The following is an 11698-nucleotide window of genomic DNA, read 5'->3' as shown; positions in this document are numbered from 1 at the left end:
GTGGCTGGTGGGTTTGAACCGCCAGCCTTCTGGTTAGCAGTCAAGTGCCTTAGGCACTATGCTACCAGAGCTCCTATAGATACTCATAATAAGATCATAAAACATTCTACCTTAAAAACCAAGGAACTCAAGCAACACACAACAACAGCAATTAACCTATCAGAGGGAATAATACTTCTAGGTACAGACCCTCAAATGGAGAGGAAAACATGACAATGTCTTTGCAGCATGAGCTGTTCTAAAAATGTAGAGACAAGAATATACTTCAAGGTAACCACAAAGAAGAGTAACAATTCTTCTAAGCAAATCCAGAAGGAAGGAAAACAGATGGGCTTAATAAACACAAAACCAACTATAAAGAAGAAAAGGGAGAAAGCATTAGCCAACAAACTGAACTCAGCAAAGAAATATACACAGACCAAGGAATCATCAACAACACAACAAAAAACCACAATAGAATGACACCAATCAACTCATACCTATCACTAATTACACTCATTGTGAACGGACTAAATGCACCTATCAAGAGAAAGAAAGTGGCAGACTGGATAAGAAAAGAAGACCCATCAATATGCTGCCTACAAGAGACACACCTTAGACACAAAGATAAAAACAAATTAAGAGTTAAAGGATGGAAAAGAACATACCAAGCTAGTGGAAACCAAAAAAGGGCAAGGGTAGCAATTATGATTTCTGATAAAATAGACATTAAGGTGGAAAACATCTTAAGAGACAAGGATAGGCATTATACGATGCTGAAAGGATCGATTGACAAAGAAGAGGTTACAATAATAAATATTTATGCACCCAATGAAAATGCTCCAAAATACGTGAAGCAAGTATTAACTGAATTAAAAGGAATGATAGACAACTCTACATTAGTAGTGAGGAACTTTAACACACCACTTTCAAGGAGAGAAAGGCCAACAGGAAAGAAGCTCAGCAAAAATACAGAAGAACTTAACAACACAATCAACCAACTGGCACTCATAGACATATATAGAGTACTTCACCCAACAAAAACACAATTCACATTCTTTTCCAGTGCACATGGATCCTTCTCCAGAATAAACCATATGCTAGGACATAAAACAAGCCTCAATAAATTCAAAAGCATTGAAATACTGCAAAGCATCTTCTCTGACCACAATGCTATAAAACTAGAAATTAATAATAGGAAGAGCAAGGAAAAAGCATCAAACATATGGAAGCTGAATAATTCTCTGCTTAAAAACAGATAAAAACTGAAATAAAAAAATTCTTAGAAACTAATGAGAATGAAGATACATCCTACAATAACCTATGGCACACAGCAAAAGCAGTACTCAGAGGACAGTTTATAGCAATAAACGCATACATAAAAAAGAGGAAAGAAACAAAATCAACACTCTAACTTATCAACTCCAACAACTAGAAATAGAACAACAAAAAAGTCCTACAGTATCTAGAAGCAAGGAAATAATAAAGATCAGAGCAGAATTAAATGAAACAGAAAAAAAAAAAAAAAAGAGGGAGAGAGAAAATCAACAAAACAAAGAGCTGGTTCTTCAAAAAGATTAATAAAATCAATAAACCATTGGCAGACCTAACAAAACAAAAGAAGGAGAAGACCCAAATCACTAGAATTGTAAAATGAAAATGGTGTCATCACAACAGAACCAACTGAAATAAAAAAGATACTGACAGAATATTATGAAAAACTGTACACCAATAAATATGAGAATCTAGAAGAGATGAACAGGTTTCTAGAATCACAAGATCTACCTAAATTATCCCACTCAGAAATAGAAAACTTGAACAGACCCATAACAAGGGAAGAGATTGAACAGGTCATAAAAAAACTTCCCACAAAGAAAAGCCCTGGCCCTGATGGCTTCACTGGAGAATTCTATCAAATATTCAGAGATGACTTGACACTTATGCTCCTCAAGCTATTCCAGAGCATAGAAAAAGATGGAGTACTCCCAAACTCATTTTATGAAGCAAGCATAACACTAATACCAAAACCAGGGAAAGATACCACTAGAAAGGAAAACTACAGACCAATGTCACTCATGAACAGAGATGCAAAAATCTTTAACAAAGTCCTGGCCAAAAGAATCTAACAACATATCAAAAAAATTAATACATCCGGATCAAGTGGGATTCATACCAGGTTTGCAAGGGTGGTTCAACATCAGAAAATCAATCAATGTAATGCACCACACAAACAAAACAAAGGAAAAGGACCATATGATTATATCAATTGATACAGAAAAGGCATTTGATAAAATCCAACATCCATTCCTATTTAAAACTCTCAGCAAAATAGGGATAGGAGGGAAATTTCTCAACATAATAAACGGTATATATGCAAAGCCAATGGCCAACATCATTATTAATGGAGAAAGACTCAAGGCAGTCCCCTTACAAACGGGAACCAGACAGGGATGCCCTCTATCACCACTTCTATTTAATATTGTAATGGAAGTCTTGGCCAGGGCAATAAGGCAAGAAAGAGAAATAAAAAGCATACATATTGGCAAAGAGGAATTAAAACTATCTCTACTTGCAGATGATATCATCCTATACATTGAAAACCCAAGGGACTCAATAAAAAGACTACTGAAACTAATAGAGAGGTTCAGCAAAGTAGCAGGATACAAGATCAACATACAAAAATCAGTTGGATTTCTCTACACCAGCAAGGACTCCTCTGATAAAGAAATAAGGGAAACCATACCATTCACTATAGCTACAAAAGAAGATAAAATATCTAGGAATAAACCTCACCAGAGACACAAAAGACCTATACAGAGAAAACTACAAAACACTGCTACAAGAGACAACAAGGGTACTGCATAAATGGAAGAACCTGCCTTGTTCATAGATAGGTAGACTAAACATTGTGAAAATGTCAATACTACCTAAAGCAATCTATACATTTAACGCAATCCTGATCCAGATTTCAACAAAATTTTTAAGGACATGGAAAAACTAATTCCTAATTTCATATGGAAAGGAAAGAGACCTAGAAGAAAAACAAAGTGAGAGGTCTCACACTCCCAGATCTTAAGAACTACTATATAGACACAGTAGTCAAAACAGCATGGTATTGGTACAATGATAGACAGATAGACCAATGGAACAGAATCAAAAGCTCAGATATAGACCTATCCATCTATGGACAACTGATCTTTGACAAAGGCCCAAAGCCCATTAAATGGGAAAGGGATAGCCTCTTTAACAAATGGTGCTGGCAAAACTGTAGATCCACCTGTAGAAAAATGAAACAAGACCCATACCTCACCCCATACACAAAAACAAACTCAAGCTGGATCAAAGACTTAAATGTAAAACCCAAAACTACAAAATTCATCAAAGATAAAATAGGGGCAAATCTAGGAGCCCTAATTTATGGCATAAATAGACTGTCAAGCATAACCCAGAATGTGCAGGAGACAGAAGAGAAGCTAGATGACTGGGACCTTTTAAAAATTAAATTCTTGTGTGCATTGAAATATTTCGTCAAAAGGGTAAAAACAGAACCTACAGATTGGGAGAAAATATTTGCCTGTGACATAGCTGACAAAGGACTTATCTCCAAAATCTACAGAAAACTTCAACATCTCAACACCAAAAAGACAAAAAACCCAATTCACAAATGGACAAAAGACTTGAACAGACACTTCACCAAAGAAGATATACAAGCAGCCAACAAACACATGAGAAATTGCTCACGATCATTAATCATTAGAGAGATGCAAATCAAAACAACAATGAGATATCATCTCACCCCAGCAATAAAAGCAAAGTTCAACAGATCAGATAGTAACAAATGCTGGCGGGGTTGTGGAGAGATTGGAACTCTTGTGCACTGCTGGTGAAATGGTACAACCATTGTGGCAAACGGTATGGTGTTTCCTTAAAAAACTGAAAATAGAAGTACCATTTGACCCAGCAATCCCATTACTAGGAATATATCCTAAAGAGGCGAGGGATAGCGCACGAACAGACATATGTACATCTGTGTTCATTGCAGCACAATTCACCATAGCAAAGAGATGAAAACAACCTAAATGCCCATCAACGGATAGTGGATAACCAAATTATGGTATATCCACACAATGGAATATTATGCCACATTAAAGAACAATGAGGGATACGTGAATCATTTCACAACGTGGATGAACCTGGAGGACATTGTGCTGAGTGAAATAAGTCAATCACAGAAGGACAAGTACTGTATGAGTCCATTACTGTAAAAAGACAGAGAAGGGTTTGCTTGGGAAAGGGAACTTACCTAGTAGGTTACCGGGATGGGGAGGGAAAGGGAGGGATTAATTTAGGGCTAGTTGGGGCTTACACGCTGACATGGGTAGGGGGAGGGATATACAGGAAGGATATATGACCACCATGATAACATTGGGAAATGAGAGGACACCAAACTCTGCACATAAGAGATAGATGACAGATGTTAAAACCAACCAATGTGTCCACAACACCACATTGCCATTAACCCCAAACACTAGGCTATACAGATAAACACCTGAGATGATCAGACAGGGGTCAGTGAATAGAGGTATACTCTAGACCAAGGATAGACTCAGCTGAGGCTAATCTTGTACAGACACCAGTGATACAAAATACCTGCAGTCCTTACAGAAACAATAGAAGACAGATACAGAGTAATCCCTCACAGACATCCCAACACTATGGGAGAGAAACCCAATAGAGCTACTACCTCAGGACCATAGTACTGGGGGACACAAGACTCAATTGGCACAACAAAATACATAAAAGCATTGCTCCACATCCTACATTGGAGAGTAGCGACTGGGGTCTTAAAAGCTTTCAAGCAGCCATCTAGAATGCAGTCAATGGTCTCCTAGTGTCGGAAGTGAAGAAGAATGCACACACACACACACAAAAAAAGGCATTTAGGAGCAATCAGCCCTAGGACACGATGGCCTTTGAGACCAGAAGAACCGGATGGTGCCCAGCTACCAATGCCAATCACTCAGGAAAGGATCAAATCTGGAGATCCTGGATAGAGTGGGAGGGAAAACGTGGAACAAAATCCAAAAACTCAATAATGACCAGAATTACTGGTCAGATGAAGTCTGGTGAGACTCTCAATACTATGGCCCTGAAATACATTCGGCTCCTGGAATAAAACTCATCCCCAGGGGGCAGGCTCTCATCCCAATGGTTAGTAAGATGTACACACAGACCACTCAACCCAGGATGCTGCACCCACACAGTCAATGGTAATACATCCCCTAAAGCAATAAACCATGGGACACCAGAGAACCAACATTCAAACTGAGGAAATGCAGGACAAACAGGAGAGCATAATTATGAGGGGCACAGGGGGAGTGTTGCATGGTAGGGAGGGGAGGAGACTGGGTTAGGGCTGGACATAGCGAATGGGGAATGAAACTAAATGTACGTGTGACTTTGAATGTAAAACAAGTTCTTAAAATTAAAAATAATAATAATAATAAAGAAACTTTACATATCCATATCATTAAAGTTGATTCTATTTTGAGGAGGCAGCTCTTTCCCAGTCGTACTTTGAGTACCTTCCAACTTAAAGGTCTCATCTTCCAGCACTGTAACAGTGTTTCACTGCTATTTATAAGGTTTTCAGGAGCCAGGTCTGTCAGAAATGGACTGCTGTGTCCTTTTCCTAGTCTGTCTTAGTCTGGAAGTTCCACTGAAAACGTGTCTACGTAGGTGACCCTGCTGGTGTTTGAAATACTTGTGGCATAGCTTCTAGATCACACCAACACACAAGGCACCACAGTATAACAAACTGACAGATGAGTGGTAGAGAAAGGTAAATAGGGGAGATAATGTGAGTGAAAGTATCTAAATTCAAACCCTTTACAGTGACAACAGATACGACCTTTTTTAGTCTGATATTATTCATCTGGGAATCATATAGTGCTAAAGGAATATAAAATCCAAATGAAACCCACTGCCACTGAGTCAATTGCAACTCATAACTACCCTTTAAGACAGAGTAGAACTGCGTTATAGGGTTTCCAAGGCTGTAAATCTTTATGGAAGCAGAGTGCCTCATCTTTCTCCCATGGAGCAGGTTGTTGCATTCAAAATACTGACCTTTTGATTAGCAGCTGAATGCTTAACCACTGCACCACTAGAGCTCCAAAGGAATATAAGCATTAGATAAATGGGCAAGGGAATTGTCTTTAACAAATTACATGATTATTCGGTGTTTTATTTCTCTTGGCAACAAGAATGACTCAAAATTAATATGTGATGGATTCTAGAGCCCCATGTGGGGGTTCGGGCTCTGCAGCTAGCCACGGACTCTCTAAACTTGAGTGAAGACACTTTGACTCTCTGTTCTTATTTAGCTCATTTTTAATTTGGGATGATGGCTTAGTTATCTCATGCTGCTATAATAAAAATGCCACAAGTAGATGGCTTTAACAAACAGAAATTGATTCTTTCACAGTTTAGGAGGCTAGAAGTCTGAATTTAGGGTGCCATCTGTAGGCAAAGGCTTTCCCTCTGTGTCAGCTCTGGAGGAAGGTCCTTGTCTCCTGTCAACATCTGTAGACCTGGTATTCCTTGGGGATCTCTGTGTGTCTTGGCATCAATCTGCCCTTTAGCTCTAGGAGTTTCTTAGCACAGGGATCCTGGGACCAAAGGACACACTCTGCTCCTGGCTCTTCTTTCTTGACAGTACTGAGGTCGCTCTTTCTGCTTGCTTGTTTAACCTCTTTTATATCTCTAAAGAGATTAACTCAAGATACAATATAATCTTGTAGATTTTATCTTGCCTCATTAAATAACTGCCTCTAATCCTGCTTCTTTAACATCATAAAGGTTATGTTTTACAACATATAGTATGATTACATGAGATCACAAAATGGAAGAGAATTACATAACACTGAGAATTGTGGCCTAGCCAAAGTGACACATATATTTTAGGGACACAATTCAATTGGTGATAAAGAATACCTGCTCTATTTTACTCACAGATAGATTCTTTGACTCCTTGAGGAACAAGGCAGTAAATTGAAAATAAGAAAGATAAGAAAGAGAGTTCTGGACAAGACAGGTCAATATGTTCATGCTTTGATTCGTACCTCAGCTCTAAACATAAGGCCATGGTGATAAAGTATAAAAATAGAACACTATAAAAAGATGTCTGGCTCAGCGACATGAAAATTCTCTCTTTAGAACAGAGTTAGCAGAGAAACTCCCTGAAGCCTCTGACCGACTATACTCTGTCTAAAATCATCAGGGAGTTGTCTCTTGACTGCAAAAGAGATTAAAATGCCCCGCCCAAGGTGACAGATGGGAGCCAAGTTTCTTAAAGCCAGGGGCTGGAGTAGGGGTGCTGAAAGAAAGAAATGGTGGCTTATCACTGTCTGGACACTGAAATTTTAGAAGAATGATAGTCTAGGGAGATGGTGGCTAGGTGTCCAATCTCCAGATAAAAACTGAGTTTTATTCTCCTTATATATCACATATACATGATAGTCATGTAACCACCATCATAATAAAGATATAGAACATTTTTCACCCCATTAAATTCCCCATGACCCTTTATAAAAATCTCTTCCCCTAATCCAGCCCCTGGAATCACTGATCTGATTTCTGTCCCTGTAGTTTTGCCTTTTCCAGGATATCACATAAATAAAATCATATGGTACGTAGCCTTTTAGGTCTGGTTAATTTCACTTAGCATAATGCTTTTGAGATTCATCCATATTGTTTTTGGTATCATTACTTTATTCCTTTTTATTGCTGAATAACTCTGGTAGCATAGTGCATAAAGCACTTGACTGCTAACCAGAAGGCTGGCGGTTCAAACCCACCAACCACTCCTCAGAAGGAAGATGGGGCAATCTACTTATTAGTGATACTGCCTCAGAAACCCAAAGAGGGGTCGCTAAGAATCAGGTCCAACTCGACGGCACATAACAACAACAATTATCCCACTCTAGATGTACCACAATTTATCTACTCATAGCTCCCATCTACTCATTAGTTCACAAATAGTAAAGTTGTTTCCACTTTGGGGTTCTGTGAACAGAGTTGCTAAAACATTCATGTACAGATCTTTGTGTGGACCTATGTTTTCATTTCTCTTGAGTAAATATTTAGGAGAGTGTTTATGTTTAACTTCATGAGAAACTTGCAAACATTTTCCAAAGTTATTATACCATTTTGCCTTCCTACCAACAGTGTATGAGTGCTTAAGTGGCTCCTGATTCTTGTCAACACTTGGTATGGTTGGTTTTTTAAATTTTAGCATTCTAATAGGTGTCTAGTGGTATCTCATTGTGGTTTTTATTGGCCATCCATATCTCTGTGTATATGTCCTTTTATTAGATAAGGATTTTGCAAATATTTTCTCCCAGAATAAGGCTTGTCTTTCAATTTCCTGATAGTGTCTTTTAAAGAGTTAAAAAAGAAAATTCACTGCCATTGAGTTCACTCTGACTCATAGCCACCCACTTCGGGTTTCTGAGGTGGTAAATCTTTATGGAAATAGACTGCCCAGTCTTCCTTCTGCGGAATGGCTGGTGGGTTTGAACACCAACCTTCTGGTTAGCAGTCAAATGCCTTAGGCACTACGCCACTAGAGCTCGTTTTTTTTTAAAGAATAGAAGTCTTTAATTTTTATGAAATCTAATTTATTAAATTTAATTTTTGATTAGTGCTTTCATTATTATTATTTTTTAACCTAGCTAAGTCTTTGTCAGAATGGTAAAACTTCATCCTGTTTACTTTGGACACATCAACAGGAAAGACCAATAGCTAGAAAAGAATATCATGCTTGGTAAAGTAGAGGGCTAGGAAAACTCTCCATGAAATGGGTTGACCAGTGACTGCAACAATGAGCTCAAACATAGCAATGATTGTGGGAACAGCAAAGAATTGAGCAATGTTTCATTTGTTATATAGGCAGTCCCTAACTTACAAGGAGATTCCATTCCAGTGACTCCATGGTAAGTTGGTTCTGACTTAAGTTAAATATCTCATTTTTTTAAAAGTTTTCATTATTATTGCCTTTTATTATCAATCTCTTTATTTAGAAAATCTTTGTCTTTGGGGGTTTGAAGCATTACATATAAACTTACAGATAATTTTAATACATATATATATCTATTTTAAAAATACACAAATTATAAAAAGTTATTCTGACAATGAAGAAGAGTTGGATGACGGTTGGCATTTTGTCAACTGTGGTAATAACTCCACTTGTGGAAGGTTTCTGGATCATCTAGTAGTCTGTATAGTCCTTTTCTTCTTCATGTATTTCATAGTAACATTTCACTGCTTCCCGAATCTGCCTATTGACTTTAGAAAAGTGAATAGCATTTGGTTGCATGTTCTCAAATAACTGAAGCCCCTGATTTACTTTAGAAAAAAGTTCAGCTAATTTTTCACTGTAAAATTTTTGACAACTTCTTTGTCTTCCTCATTCTTTCTTTCTTCTTCAGCATTTCTTTCCTCTTCAAAATCAATTAATTCCTCTTCTGTCCCTTCCCCTTCTTCCTGATTGATGAGCTAATCCATTTTATGGGCATCAAGTTCTAAATTCAGTGTTCTTGCCAAATGGATGATTTTCTACCAATCTCTTCCATCATATTTTCCAGATCAACTGCTTGGAGCATGTTTACATAACTTAGCAACTTTTTCAAAATCCCTTGCATGCATTTTCCTGTAACTTCCTCCCAAGAAGATGCAATGTTCTAGCCTGCTATGCAGCAGTGAAACATAAAACCGAACATCTGCAAGTGAACATTTGAGAATGATAGCATTAGTAAATGGTACACTACAACACTGTATGTTGTACATATTACTATAAGAAGTACCAAAAAGAAAAAAAAAATGTGGATGGTCATAAGCATGGTTTCTCATAACTCAAATATGTCATTAAGCCAAGGAACTTGTACAGAAGATCACCATGAGGTGTGTAAGATTTAATAACAACAGTGCCTAAGGCATCTGACTGATAACCTGAAGGCTGGCAGTTCAAACCCACCAGCCACTCCTCAAAAGGAAGGTTGGGCAATCTACTTCTGTAGTGATACTGCCTCAGAAACCCAAGGAGGGGTTGCTATGAGTTGGATCTGGCTCAATGGCAGTGAATTTGGTATTTTTTTTTTAAATAACAACAAAGTCTTTGTCTAACTCAAGGTCTGTAAGACTTTCTTCTACTTTTCTTTTACAAGTTTTATAGTTTTAGGTTATGCATTCAGTTTATAATCCAATTCAAGTTGCTTTTTGTATAAAGGGTGAATAAAAAGTTGAAGATTAAGTTTTGATATGGATATCCAATTATTCTAGTACCATTTGTTAAAAAAGGCTATCCTTTCTCCATTGAATTACTTGGGCTTGGAATACTGTATACTTCTATTCAAGAATAAGTCAAAATAAAAAGATATTCATAATTTCACAGATCAGTAGAATTCACACTCAGTAAAAGAATTGTACTTCAATAAGAAAGAAGATAATAAGGAAGAAATGTATGAAATTCAAGATAAAATGGTAACTGTAGAAATTAATAAACTATGTGAATAAATATAATTACTTATTAAATCAACAAAATGTTAATGAGTAATTTAGGGGCTTTAAAAAAGGTAAAATTAATAAAATTGGTGGATGTTCAGAAGATCATTGACGTTTCCTGGCATCCTGGATGTGATAAGGAAGAAGACACAAATTCTGAATAACTAAACATTTTTTTAAGGAAATTACTAATTCATAGTTCAGAAAGTATACTCAAAATGTATAAGATTGTCAAAATAATAGAAATAAAATATGTAAAGTTGAAAATCAGCAAAATAAATTCTTTTGTTTAAATAAAAGTGAATAAAGAAGGGTTTTTCAAACCAATGTAAAAGGATGAAAAATACTTTAAAAAAACAATTGTTAAACAGAAATAAAGTAAAATAAGGTAGTAGAAATATGTCCAAACATATTAATAATCACAATTTCCTTAAACAAAATAGCATATAATAAAAGACTAGATTATCACACTGACTAACAAAATTAAATCTAACTATATGCTTGTTCCACCAATTGTCCATTGGTTTGTTGTATGATGGTGGCTTGTGTGTTGTTGAGATGCTGGAAACTGTGTCGCCACTATTTCAAATACCAGCCAGGTCACCCATGGTGGACAAGTTTCAGCTAACCTTCCAGACTAAGACAGACTAGGAAGAAGGACATAGTGGTCTAAAAAATGGCTACTGAAAATTTTATGAATAGTAATGGAATACTGTGTGAGGTAGTGCTGGAAGATGAGATCCTCACATTGGAAGGCACTCAAAATATGACTGGAGAAGAGCTGCCTCTTCAAAGTAGAGTCAGCCTTAATTATGTGGACCAAATAAAGGTTTTGAACCTTCATTTGCTGTTGAGGCATGACTCAAAATGAGAAGAAACAGCTGTAAACATCCTTTAATACCCAGAACATATAATGTATAAAGTATGAATCTAGGAAACTTGGAAGTTGTCAAAAATGAAACGGAACAATCAATATCATATATCAATATCATATCACATCAATATCATAATTATCAATAATCTAGGCATTAGTGAGCTGAAATGGACTAGTATTGGCCATTTTGAATGGAACCATCATATTCTCTAATAGGCCAAGAATGACAAATTGAACAGGAATGGCATCACATTTATCATCAAAAAGAACATTTCAAGCTCT

Source organism: Orycteropus afer, unplaced genomic scaffold (assembly GCF_000298275.1).
Source record: "Orycteropus afer afer isolate SDZICR_OR568_19922 unplaced genomic scaffold, OryAfe1.0 scaffold00078, whole genome shotgun sequence".
In the NCBI taxonomy this organism is placed as follows: domain Eukaryota; kingdom Metazoa; phylum Chordata; class Mammalia; order Tubulidentata; family Orycteropodidae; genus Orycteropus; species Orycteropus afer.
The sequence above is the reverse complement of the archived record's forward strand: the minus strand, read 5'-3'. Positions refer to the sequence as shown.